Source organism: Nothobranchius furzeri, chromosome 10, assembly GCF_043380555.1.
Source record: "Nothobranchius furzeri strain GRZ-AD chromosome 10, NfurGRZ-RIMD1, whole genome shotgun sequence".
NCBI classification, from domain to species: Eukaryota; Metazoa; Chordata; class Actinopteri; order Cyprinodontiformes; family Nothobranchiidae; genus Nothobranchius; species Nothobranchius furzeri.
The window spans coordinates 54,100,690-54,111,034 of NC_091750.1; the positions used below are offsets into that span (position 1 = coordinate 54,100,690).

At 40.9% G+C, this 10,345-nt stretch overlaps 1 long non-coding RNA gene across 1 annotated transcript; it reads left to right on the top strand.

Moving 5' to 3' along the window:
* The first annotated feature begins 4,417 nt into the window (after positions 1-4,417).
* LOC107386819 (uncharacterized) lies at positions 4,418-5,414 on the top strand. The gene is made up of 2 exons (XR_001573129.3): positions 4,418-4,697; positions 4,870-5,414. It is a non-coding gene; the product is annotated as an uncharacterized lncRNA (long non-coding RNA).
* Positions 5,415-10,345: the final 4,931 nt, after the last annotated feature.

The following is a 10,345-nucleotide window of genomic DNA, read 5'->3' on the forward strand; positions in this document are numbered from 1 at the left end:
GGGACGGACAGTTCACGAGGACTCTGAGGGGATGTGGCCCACTGTCACTGCTGAAGGAGGGTGTGTGTGTTGGGGGGTCAAAGCCTGTGTGATTGATTTCAAATAGAGAAGGGGGGGGAGGGACCCTCTATTGTCTGACTGTGACCCTTCACCCAGCTCAATCTGGTGGCGAGGGGACCTCAGGTCCGCAGCCCGGCCGGACAATGACAACCAGAGGGAGTTCTGGGGGGTTAGTTTGAGCTTGTGTGCAAATGAAGAGGCTCTTATTATGCTAATGTCTCCTCTTCTCTCCCCAAAGGTCCCCTATCTTTATCCCCAAAGCCTCCTTCTTTTAAATTACAAATCTTAATTCAGATGGGCCACTCCAACCCTAACCACCAGCGTCAGATGGGGTCAGCCCTTCTTCTGAAGTTACTGCAGACAAAACTATCAAACACGAAGTACAGCTGTGTGAGTTTGTGAGGCACCTCCAGCAGAGGGGCCGGTTCTGGGCTCCAAAACACAAACAGGATGTTTTTGTGTCTTCCCGTAACGTTTCCGTCAGCAGCGTGACGGGTGATTTTATTCCAAAATGTCTCCAATCCACCGTGTTTGTTTCTCTTTCTGTTTTCATCCATTCTCTTTGGAACGTCTCGTCCATTTTCACCGACAAATCCACTTTTCTTTCCTACATTCCACTTCCAGCTGTATTTTCTAACAATCATGTTCTTAAACATGTCAAGAAGAAAAATTATTTTAGAAAAATATCTAATTTATTTGTTTATTGTTTTGTTTTTATATTAAATAAAGTATAATTTAAAATAAAGCAGCTCTGCGTCGTTTCTGTCTCCTGACCTGTTTGAGCATAAACTGGAGGCTGACTGGATTATTTTTATTCCTGTCAGTTATTAATAAATGCCGCTGGAAGGTTTTTATTATGAATATTTTTATTTTATTCTAAAGCTCTTAAACAATATGCTCCCTGCGCAAAAACTGATTATTTCTGATTATAATCACTCACACTGAGTTTTTATGCTGGCTGAACATGAAAATAGTCTCCTACACCTATCTCCGGTATTAGCTTCGGATAGAAAATAAACGGTGAAACACGAGGATTTGAAAAGTCTGATAAATCTACGTCATGCGGTCGCTTGGACTCTTGAATCGCGACGGGGAAGGCTGTTGTTGTTTTAGCATCCAGAATCAGCAGAGAACATCTCAGCTAGCAGAAGCTGATCATTAGCATTAGCAACTCATGTTATTTGTGAAGATAAAAAATCAACGTTGCAAGTCAGTGGTAAAGTTGTGTTACTGTTATCCAGTCTGAGCCGAGATGTGCAAATATCAGGAGATCCTCTGGTGTGGCAGACTTGTCCCTGCTGATGCTGTTTTTGTTTTCTTTTCTTTTTTGCTTCAAATACGGCTTGCAAAGCATTGATTCCTACCAGAGACACCTTTAAACCCCAATCCCAGGGCTGGATCAACTTCAGGATCCTGATGCTCTGGAAGCTGCTACTCACCTCTGGAAGTTGTTGATGGTTCAATAAATGTTTTTGTGCAAAGCAAAGAGTAACCACAAGAAGGAACAACACTTTCCTTTTAAAATCTTTGAATTGAACAAAATAAGGCTGATGGAGTGATTTCCACCCTTGTTCTCCTTAACAGCATCATCATGACAGCAGGATGAAATTAAGGTGAAATTGTTTTTTTAGGGGGTTAAAGTAGAGCGATTACATCTGATCACCCATCAGAACATTATGAAGGTTTTGCAAATTGCAAAGACTCATAAAGTCTTGAGCAGCAACCTTACTCACATTTAGACCTAACAGTTTGCATGGTCAGAATTAAGGATGTGCACATTAGAAATCAGAGCACAATCATGTGAAATATGCATGAAACTCAATGGGGACAAAATGAAAAACTTATTTTATTCTAATAAACCAAAAGCTTCTGCTCACGCAACAATAACAGGTCCTGCTGCTCTTTCCTTTAACGAATGAAATCATGATTTAATCTCATGTCTTTGTGGGAAATATCAGCTTAATCGGTCTGGACATAATTTGTGTTTGTTGTATTGTTATTTTATGACTGCACACAGAAGATGATTTCCCCTTAAATTTGCACATTTTGTGAAGAGAGGAACAAAATCAGTTTCTTCTAATGTTCTCCATTGTTGCGAGCTTGCGAATGATGAGTTTATTAGGTGTGTTAAAGGCAAAAATAAAACAGATTTATTAGAGGAGAAAAGAGGAGAGAGAGAGAGATTCTGAGACAAAAAATATGAAGAGATTAGGTCAAAGGTCAAGAGGAGGGAGGAGAGGGCGGCAGTGATCCCAGTCAGACCAGCTTTTTGAAGTGTGTGTGTGTGTGTGTGTGTGTGTGAACATGATGACATGTCAGACTGTGCATTAACTCCTGTGTACATGGTGTGTGGTCTGTACAAGTATGCTAGTGTGTTTGTGTGTCTTATCTTCCATGCACAATAAGTCTTCATCACCCACTGAGTCTCTGTGAGTCCCCCCCCCCCCATCCTCTCACCCCCACTCCTGCTGATATAATCGTCATCTGGCCTCGATCTGAACATTACCCAGAAAGGTTTCAAATACAATAATTAAAATATGGATTCCCTCCTGATTAGTGCATCATTAGTGTCTATCACACACACGCGCGCGCACGCACACACACACACACACACACACACACACACACACACACACACACACACACACACACACACGTGTTGTCCTTTGAACAGATCCAAAAATGTTTTGGGTGGTTTCATTTATTTTTGTTTGAAATCTGATAACTCTGGGGTTAATCTGGTAGTACTATATAATAATATTCTAAAAATACCTAGAAGGGTAGAGGTCAAGACTTCACATCAAAGGCGATTATGTGACAGTGATGTGATGAAGGTGGCCAAAATTCAAGGCTCCTGCAAATGCATCCTTCATGACCCAACCTATCCCAGGATTCCTTGCGGGTTGAACAGGAGTTATTTGTTTTTGTAATAATGGCGGACAAATTCAAAAATCTGTTATTAAACTTTTGTCATTTGCACAGTTTTTAAAACATAGTTTTGTCAAAAATCATGAGAAAAATCATCGTAAATGAGCTCCTACGGCGGTAAAGCTGCCTTAGCCTCTTGAGGATATGTTGAATAAAGAAGTTCTGCAGCATTCAAGGTTGCTAAGAAGCAGGACATATGCCAAAGTAAGGGTGGGAATAAATCTGATGGCTAGCCTGTCCAAAATTACCCCCTGGGTTAACGTGGATCAATGCATCCTTCAAAAGATGCAGCCCCTGAGTTTGGACACCAGTCAGGGCTGAGGAGGTTCCTATTGAGCATGGCTGGACCGACATTCTGAGCAGAATCATTTTGCTTTTGCTGCCATTCGTCTAGATTTCCAGACTATTTGGACACAGCCTAAACCAGTTGAGTTATTTGTTTTTTAAAACAATTTAAAAAATTGACACTTTTACATCTTAAGACAAAACCTCTGATTTAACGGACCCTCGTGGACTGATGATAGAGAAACAATGTGCTTTTGGGAATGCATCCTGTAATTCATTCATGTTCCGCCCAGGGTGGTGGTAGGTTTTGGTTGATCGTGTGTCAGTCCAGCGCCGGACTCAGCGGGCAGCACATCTACTGACCTGTTTCCCTATTACTCAGCAAGGATTCAGCTCATATTGTTGCTCTGCTAATCCAGATCCCAGTCAGGAAGATGTAATTCCTGTGGCAGACAAGACTGGCTTCCATGTTGATTTTAGATGATCCTTGGCAGGACTATTGATTTTGTATTTTTTGCCCATGCATTTCTTTTTTGCACGACGCAAAATCCAACCCTCAGACTCCTGCGGGAAATGGAGCAGACATTACTACATTTATTTGCAGAAGAATTTGGTAATAAAGTTAGCTAGCATCTCCAGTTCAGGGTGTACTATTTGCAGTTGGGATTTCGTAACTTTCAGATTAAGTGTGTATTGCACCATCAAAAGTGGTGTAAAGGTTTATAAAACAGGACATCAGGGGTTTAATCCGCTAGCTCATCTGGCCGATCAGAACTCATCTCCGGTTCTCCAAAGTCAAGCCGATTAAAGAACTATCTAGCCCAGGTTTTCGGGAAAACACCCCTTTTTTAAAACCCAGAACTGTTTCTGTGTGTGTGTTTGTAGAAACGTTGGATGGGACAAACTGGTGAGAATGAGTGGAGCCTGTTTTATCAGTTTAAAGTTCAACTGTTCTGCTGCAGCGCTCTGAACCCTGGACCATACACACAATCTGTGTGTGTGCATGTGCATGTGTGTGTGTGCGTGTGCGTGTGCGTGTGCGTGTGTGTGCGTGCGTGTGTGTGTGTGTGTGTGTGTGTGTGTGTGTGTGTGTGTGTGTGTGTGTAGGATCCAGTGCAATATTTGTTGGTCTGCTTTATCTTCTGCCCTCCGGAAGTTTTTCTGATTCTGTCCACAAATAGAGGGCTGTGATAAGGGCAGGAAGAGAGTGTGTACTCAGGATGTTGGGTTAACACTGGAACAACACCAGAGCGGCTTATCACACGGAGTGGCGGCCATAATACAACAAGCTGCCACGTGGATGTATGGTGGTGACAGTGCTGACACAGCCTGCTGGCGAGAGGCCTTGGGTAGCATTTGCAAACTCTGCTTACTGTCTTAGTGAATAAACTGTGTGGATGTTGCAACACGCCATCGGATATGCTGTAAGTCCTTCTGAAATGGCATTTAGGAGCATAAAAACCTCCTGTAGTTGGGGTTTAGCCCCCCCAAACAGCTTGTTTTGATTAACGAATGTCTCAGTTCTAATGCTGACATTAAAAATCATCAGTAAAACGTGTTTATTTTAATGCTGGCTTTGGTCTGTTTGTGTGGCAGATGACAATTTTTAGGAAGCTCCATCATCCAGGAGGGGCTTGGAGTAGATATGCTGCTCCTCCACATCAAGAGGAGCCGGTCGAGGTAGCTCAGGCATCTGGTTAGGATGCCTCCGTAAGGTTATCCAGGCACATCCAACCAGGAGGGGACCTAAAGGAAGACCCAGGACATGTTGGAGGGACAATGTTTCTCAGCTGGCCAGGGAGCACTTTGAGATTATCCCCGAAGGACCTGGCCCAAGCGGCTGGGGAAAGAGAAGTCTGAGCCTCTCTGCTTAGGCTGCTGCCCCATAACCCGACCCCAGATAAGTGGGGGAAATGGATGGATGGACTTTTACACAATTATGCTGACGTCAGCGGCTGATTTGGGACAGCAGTAGTTCAGGTGGTAGATCGGGTTGCCTTGTGAGTGTAGGATCAATCCCAACTCCCTACAGGGTTAATCTCCGGTGTCTTTGGGCAAGACACTTCACACATCTTTCCTATGTTGGTGATGATCAGTGCAGCCGATGGTGCAAATTAAAGTTAAAGTTAAAAGTTCCATCAGTTGGGTCCCATTTTTTTTCAAAGTCTTTGTTTTGACGGTCTCAGAGCGGACACTCTTCCACTAGGCCACTGAGCTGGCAGCATCGCCTCTGTCGGACCGCCCCAGGGCGGCTGTGGCTATGCAGCAGCTTACCATCACTTCAGTGTGTGATTGTGTGACCTGCTAGGATCTGTAACTTCATTTGTAGGAAAAGATAAAAACACAAAGATGCCTGAAATGGATTATTCTGCAGTCTGTTGACTGTTTACTAACTATGTTGGGCATCCATTAGGATTAATCAACCTGCGATGTGCAGTCAGGAGGTATTTATGTGCTGCTTCTGGGCTCAGATTACCAACACCTGAAACTAATAATTGAGTTTGATTTCTTCTTGTTCTTCCTCTAAAGATACTAAAAAGGTATTTTGGCAGCTTGATTTGAAATGTAAAAATGAGTAAAACTCCTTAATTTATTTATTTTCTTCCAGCTACATGAGTGATCCACGTTTAACTGGATCAGTGTTTCTGGATCACATGTCTAAAATCTATGACAGAACATTTGATACATTAAAAAACTTTAATGTGAAAAGTCGTAGTACACCCTGATTTCAGAGCAGGGATAGGAACAGTTTAGCTCTAGATGAAGCAGATCCAGTGACTTGGCAGATTAGTCTCCAGCATTGTCACCTGGGTCTCGGGAATAATTAGCTTCTCATTTACAAGGATCTCCGTCTCAGTTTCCACTCCGTCTCGTCATTAGTCACTCTGTGACTTTGAAAAGGAAATCAAATCTATATTTTCACCGGGTGCTTCACAAGTTTAATGGTGGGACGATTCGAGCTAAGCTCGTTGATGACTCCTAGTCGAAAGAACAAAAAGAGACTTTAGAAAATGCTGCAGACTTTAGGACTTCTGCCTTCTGTGTGATTTAAAGATGGATAATGTTAGCGGGCCTGTCTGCTACAGCCTGGATATGGTAACATCAGGAGATCTGGAGGTCAACCAAACGACCCCCATCTGGTGTCTACAGTTACTCTCAGTCCCAAGAGTTTATGTATTATTGCTTCTTTGGCTCTTTCTACCATAACATGCATGCATAAGTTAGATTAAACCGCAGTGTCATTCAGGACTTTCAATACTTCCTGTAAGTGTCAAAATAAAGCGTGTAGCTGTAAATTGGGTACATTGTTTGACAAACCAAACAGGAAGTGATATGATGCTGTGTAAAAGCTTATATTGTTATATTGTTAAAGGTTGGAGGCCCCGAGCATCCTGAGCTGCATGCAGACAGGAGGGGCCCCTGATTTTCCCGTGAGCTTGTCCTCACCGCTGCCGACTGGACCTCCTTATTTATTGCTCTGTAATTTCTACACACTAATTGATTTGGCTCGGCTTTCAGGCAGCAGGGAGACAGGAAGTACCCAAGAGCTTAAGAGGCAGGAAAGTGTCTGCTTTTTTTTCTTAAAGGAGGCACTGAAAGGGAAATTTGGATGAGTGGACTCATTTCATAAATGTTCTGTGGCGTGGAGGTAATGTGAGGAATGCATCATAGAAATACCTATATTTAAATTAATTTGATTAACAGCATTTTAGAAACAGGATTATTCTGATCTTTATTGATTAACATATCAATGTTAGTATAGAGGAAGATCTGAATGTTTAATTTTATAAATCTTTTAGGCAGGTTTTGTGAAAGGAACGAGCAGATTTCTCATAATTATCAGAAGAAAATCAGGAAAAATGTTAATATTTATTCAGTTTATTAGAATTAACCCAGCAGACATATAAATATAGAGAATATTAAATTCCCGTTTGCTGATTTAAACATCATAGTAAGATGACAATAAATTATTCAATTTACTTTTGGCAAACTAAAGAAAAAAACATTTACATAACATTTATTGCAAAACTGATGGTTGCAGCTTGTCAGCTAGTATTGAACAATAAAAGGACTACTTGAGAAATAATTTAAAATAAAAGAGTCTTGTTGATAAACACAAAGTTATATGTGTTTTTATGGCTGATTTACTAAAGCACCCCATAAATAACACAGCAGTTACTCATGTGTTTGATAACAATCTGCTGAGATTGCCTGTGCATATTTGGTTTTATTAGCTAATTTATTTTGAATTGTCCAAACTACATCTGAGTGTGTATGTGTGTGTGTGCGTGCGCGTGTGTGTGTGTTTGTGTGTGTAATAAAAACACATCAGAGATAACCCAAAAGCACACAACGGTTTTACTTTAGCATGTTTGGCAGGAATGTAACTTAAGCATAAATTACGTGTAATTAGCTTAAATGGGGTAAAACACAAAAGTACGGTTCTGTAGCCAAACCAAGCAGCATTTTAACCATGACATTTGGGTCAACATTAGATTTCTACAGATTACAGCTCCACATTAAGTGGTTTCAGTTCAGAGGTTCAATTAAATTATCCCCCATTCGACCCTTAGAAAAGGCCAGTCGCTCCTTGAGAACAGCCGGCTTAGTGTAACCCCCCCGATCATGTCTTTAGTCCCGCTGTAACACTGGTGCATCAGTCTCAGACGTCATGGGGCTCAGGTGTTATTAGAACTACCTGTGTGTGTTTACCACCCAGCTTCAGCTCTTCTGTGGTTGGGTCTGACCCAAGTTAGTAAATGTAAGTCCTCCATCAGGCTTGTGCCTCTTCTAGTGTCATTTTAAAGGATTTTATTTATTTATTTAACCGTTACTAGATTACCATCAGCAGAAATGCTACTAATAACACACAATTATGTGAAGCTGAAAAAAATAGAATACTGTGAAAAATTACATTCATTTCTGTAATTTAACTAGACTGAGAGACCATTTAAAGGCTCGGGAACCTTTACAGGTGTTTCTATTTGCAATTTTAAATTTTAGCTGATTGGGGTCTTGTTAAATATCACACAGTAACCTTTTAATAGTCTAGATAAGTGTAATGCTCATGTTAGTTGTTCCTCCTGTTAAGTGCTTATTTATTTAAATTATTCAGGTTTATAAAAAACATTTGGACATACATTTTATTATGTTCCAGTCACTATTCATTTATATTTCACTATTGTAGTAATTGTTGCATGCTTTAATGAAAAAAGTAATTAAGTAGTTATTTTTCTTGGTAATTATTTACTTTTATAATCTTGTAACTCAGTTAGTAACTGAGTTACTTTTTTGACAAAGTAATCAGTAACTACAACTAATTACTTTTTTAAAGTAACGTTCCCAACACTGGTTGTAAGTCATTGGTGGAGTCATGTTGCTGTTATCCAATCCGAGACGACATTTTCAAAAATCAAGGAATGAGGCTCCAAGTCCTATCATTTGAAGCTCAGATGTGATGTGGCTCACTTCTAGTTCCTGAAAATGGTGCACCGGTGTTTTCATTCCCCAGAGTAAGACTTACAGGCTGCAAATTGATTAAAGGCATACTTTGCAACTTTTACATATTTTTAAATCCTTTTCCTGAGCCAGTATGTGCTAAAATAACCCGTCAAAGACTTACACTCAGCCCCTATCTTTCCTTGTGGCCAGAACATTCCACTTGCTACTTCAGAGTTCCTGGTCCGGTCTGTTTGGACTTACCTGGTGCTGCAGTCTGGTTCCAGCACGTTTTCTGCATGTTTTAGATTGTAAACACAGCTGATTTGTTTATTTTAGCGATGAATTACTCCTGTAGACACTAACGAAGGCTGGGAGACGTGTCAGCTGTTAGATTAAGTTGTTAAAAAGACAAAGCACAGCGAGGAGATAAGTTTTGCTTTTTGTTCTACAAACAACAAAAGCAACCCAAAACTGCCTAGTCTCCCTTTAAAGGAGTGTTCAACACTCTTTATATATTTTAATAGAATAGTTATAAATAAATATTATCTGATGATTTGTAAATAGCTCTTTGAATGACCTTAGTTTGAAGAAACAGATCAATTGTAACATGATTGATGGGCTAACAGCCAATCTGAGCTGTGCCAAGACCAAAGTGAATCACTGTTGAGTTCCAGTTTCATATTCCTGTCAGCTCTGTTATTATTCTTATACAACTTTTTGTTTATTTGAAGGCATAATTAGCAGCTAGCGGTAGGACTTCTATAGAATCTTGGTGCCCATCTACTGATGCAGTAAGAAACTGATTTAAAAATGCTGTAATCCAGCTTGGCATTATCTCTGGTCTCACTAGCAGTTAGCTCGAAAATCTGCTCCAAAAGGAGCCGTTTCCCCAGATGGAGGTTGTTTAAAATGCTATTTAGAAAGGGTGCGATGTTACTTGTTCACAACCTTAAAAAATCACTTTTTCTCCAAATGTTTAAACTGCTTCGCTGGACTTTGACATCTTTCAAAGATTGCTTTTAAAAGTCTGGCTTCTTGAGGAAAAATGTAAATACATAAATACTTAAAATGCACAGTATTACAAATCTGATAAAACCAGTTAGAGGGGCTAGAATATGGTAACTTTAATTTGTACTCATAATTTGAATATTTCTAGATGTAGTTATTTTTATCACAAAGGCAGGTTGTAAAAGTGAGAAAATGCACATGAAAAGCTTCAGCCTGGCTCTGCAGAAGCCTTGCGACGCCCTCCGCCAGCTACTTCTAAGATCTCTCCTCCCTGTCTGTTAGTGCTGCAGCAACCACATCACAGGTCCATCCACACATGGCCGGGACGGCTCAGATCTTCCACCATGTGTGAGTTGCAGTAATTGGTGGTGGGTGGTAATTTCTTAGGCGTCACTGAACGGGAGTGTCTGACGTATAAAGTGTGTGTGTGTGTGTGTGTGTGTGTGTGTGTGTGTGTGTGTGTGTGTGTGTGCGTGTGCGTGTGCGCGCGTGTGTGTGTGTGTGTGTGTGTGTGTGTGTGTGTGTGTGTGTGTGTGTGTCTCCACCGTGTCTCATAGTCTACTGTGTCTTCAAACTGCTGACAGGAGCCCGTTAGACACTTCATTACTGTCAGAGCAGCAGA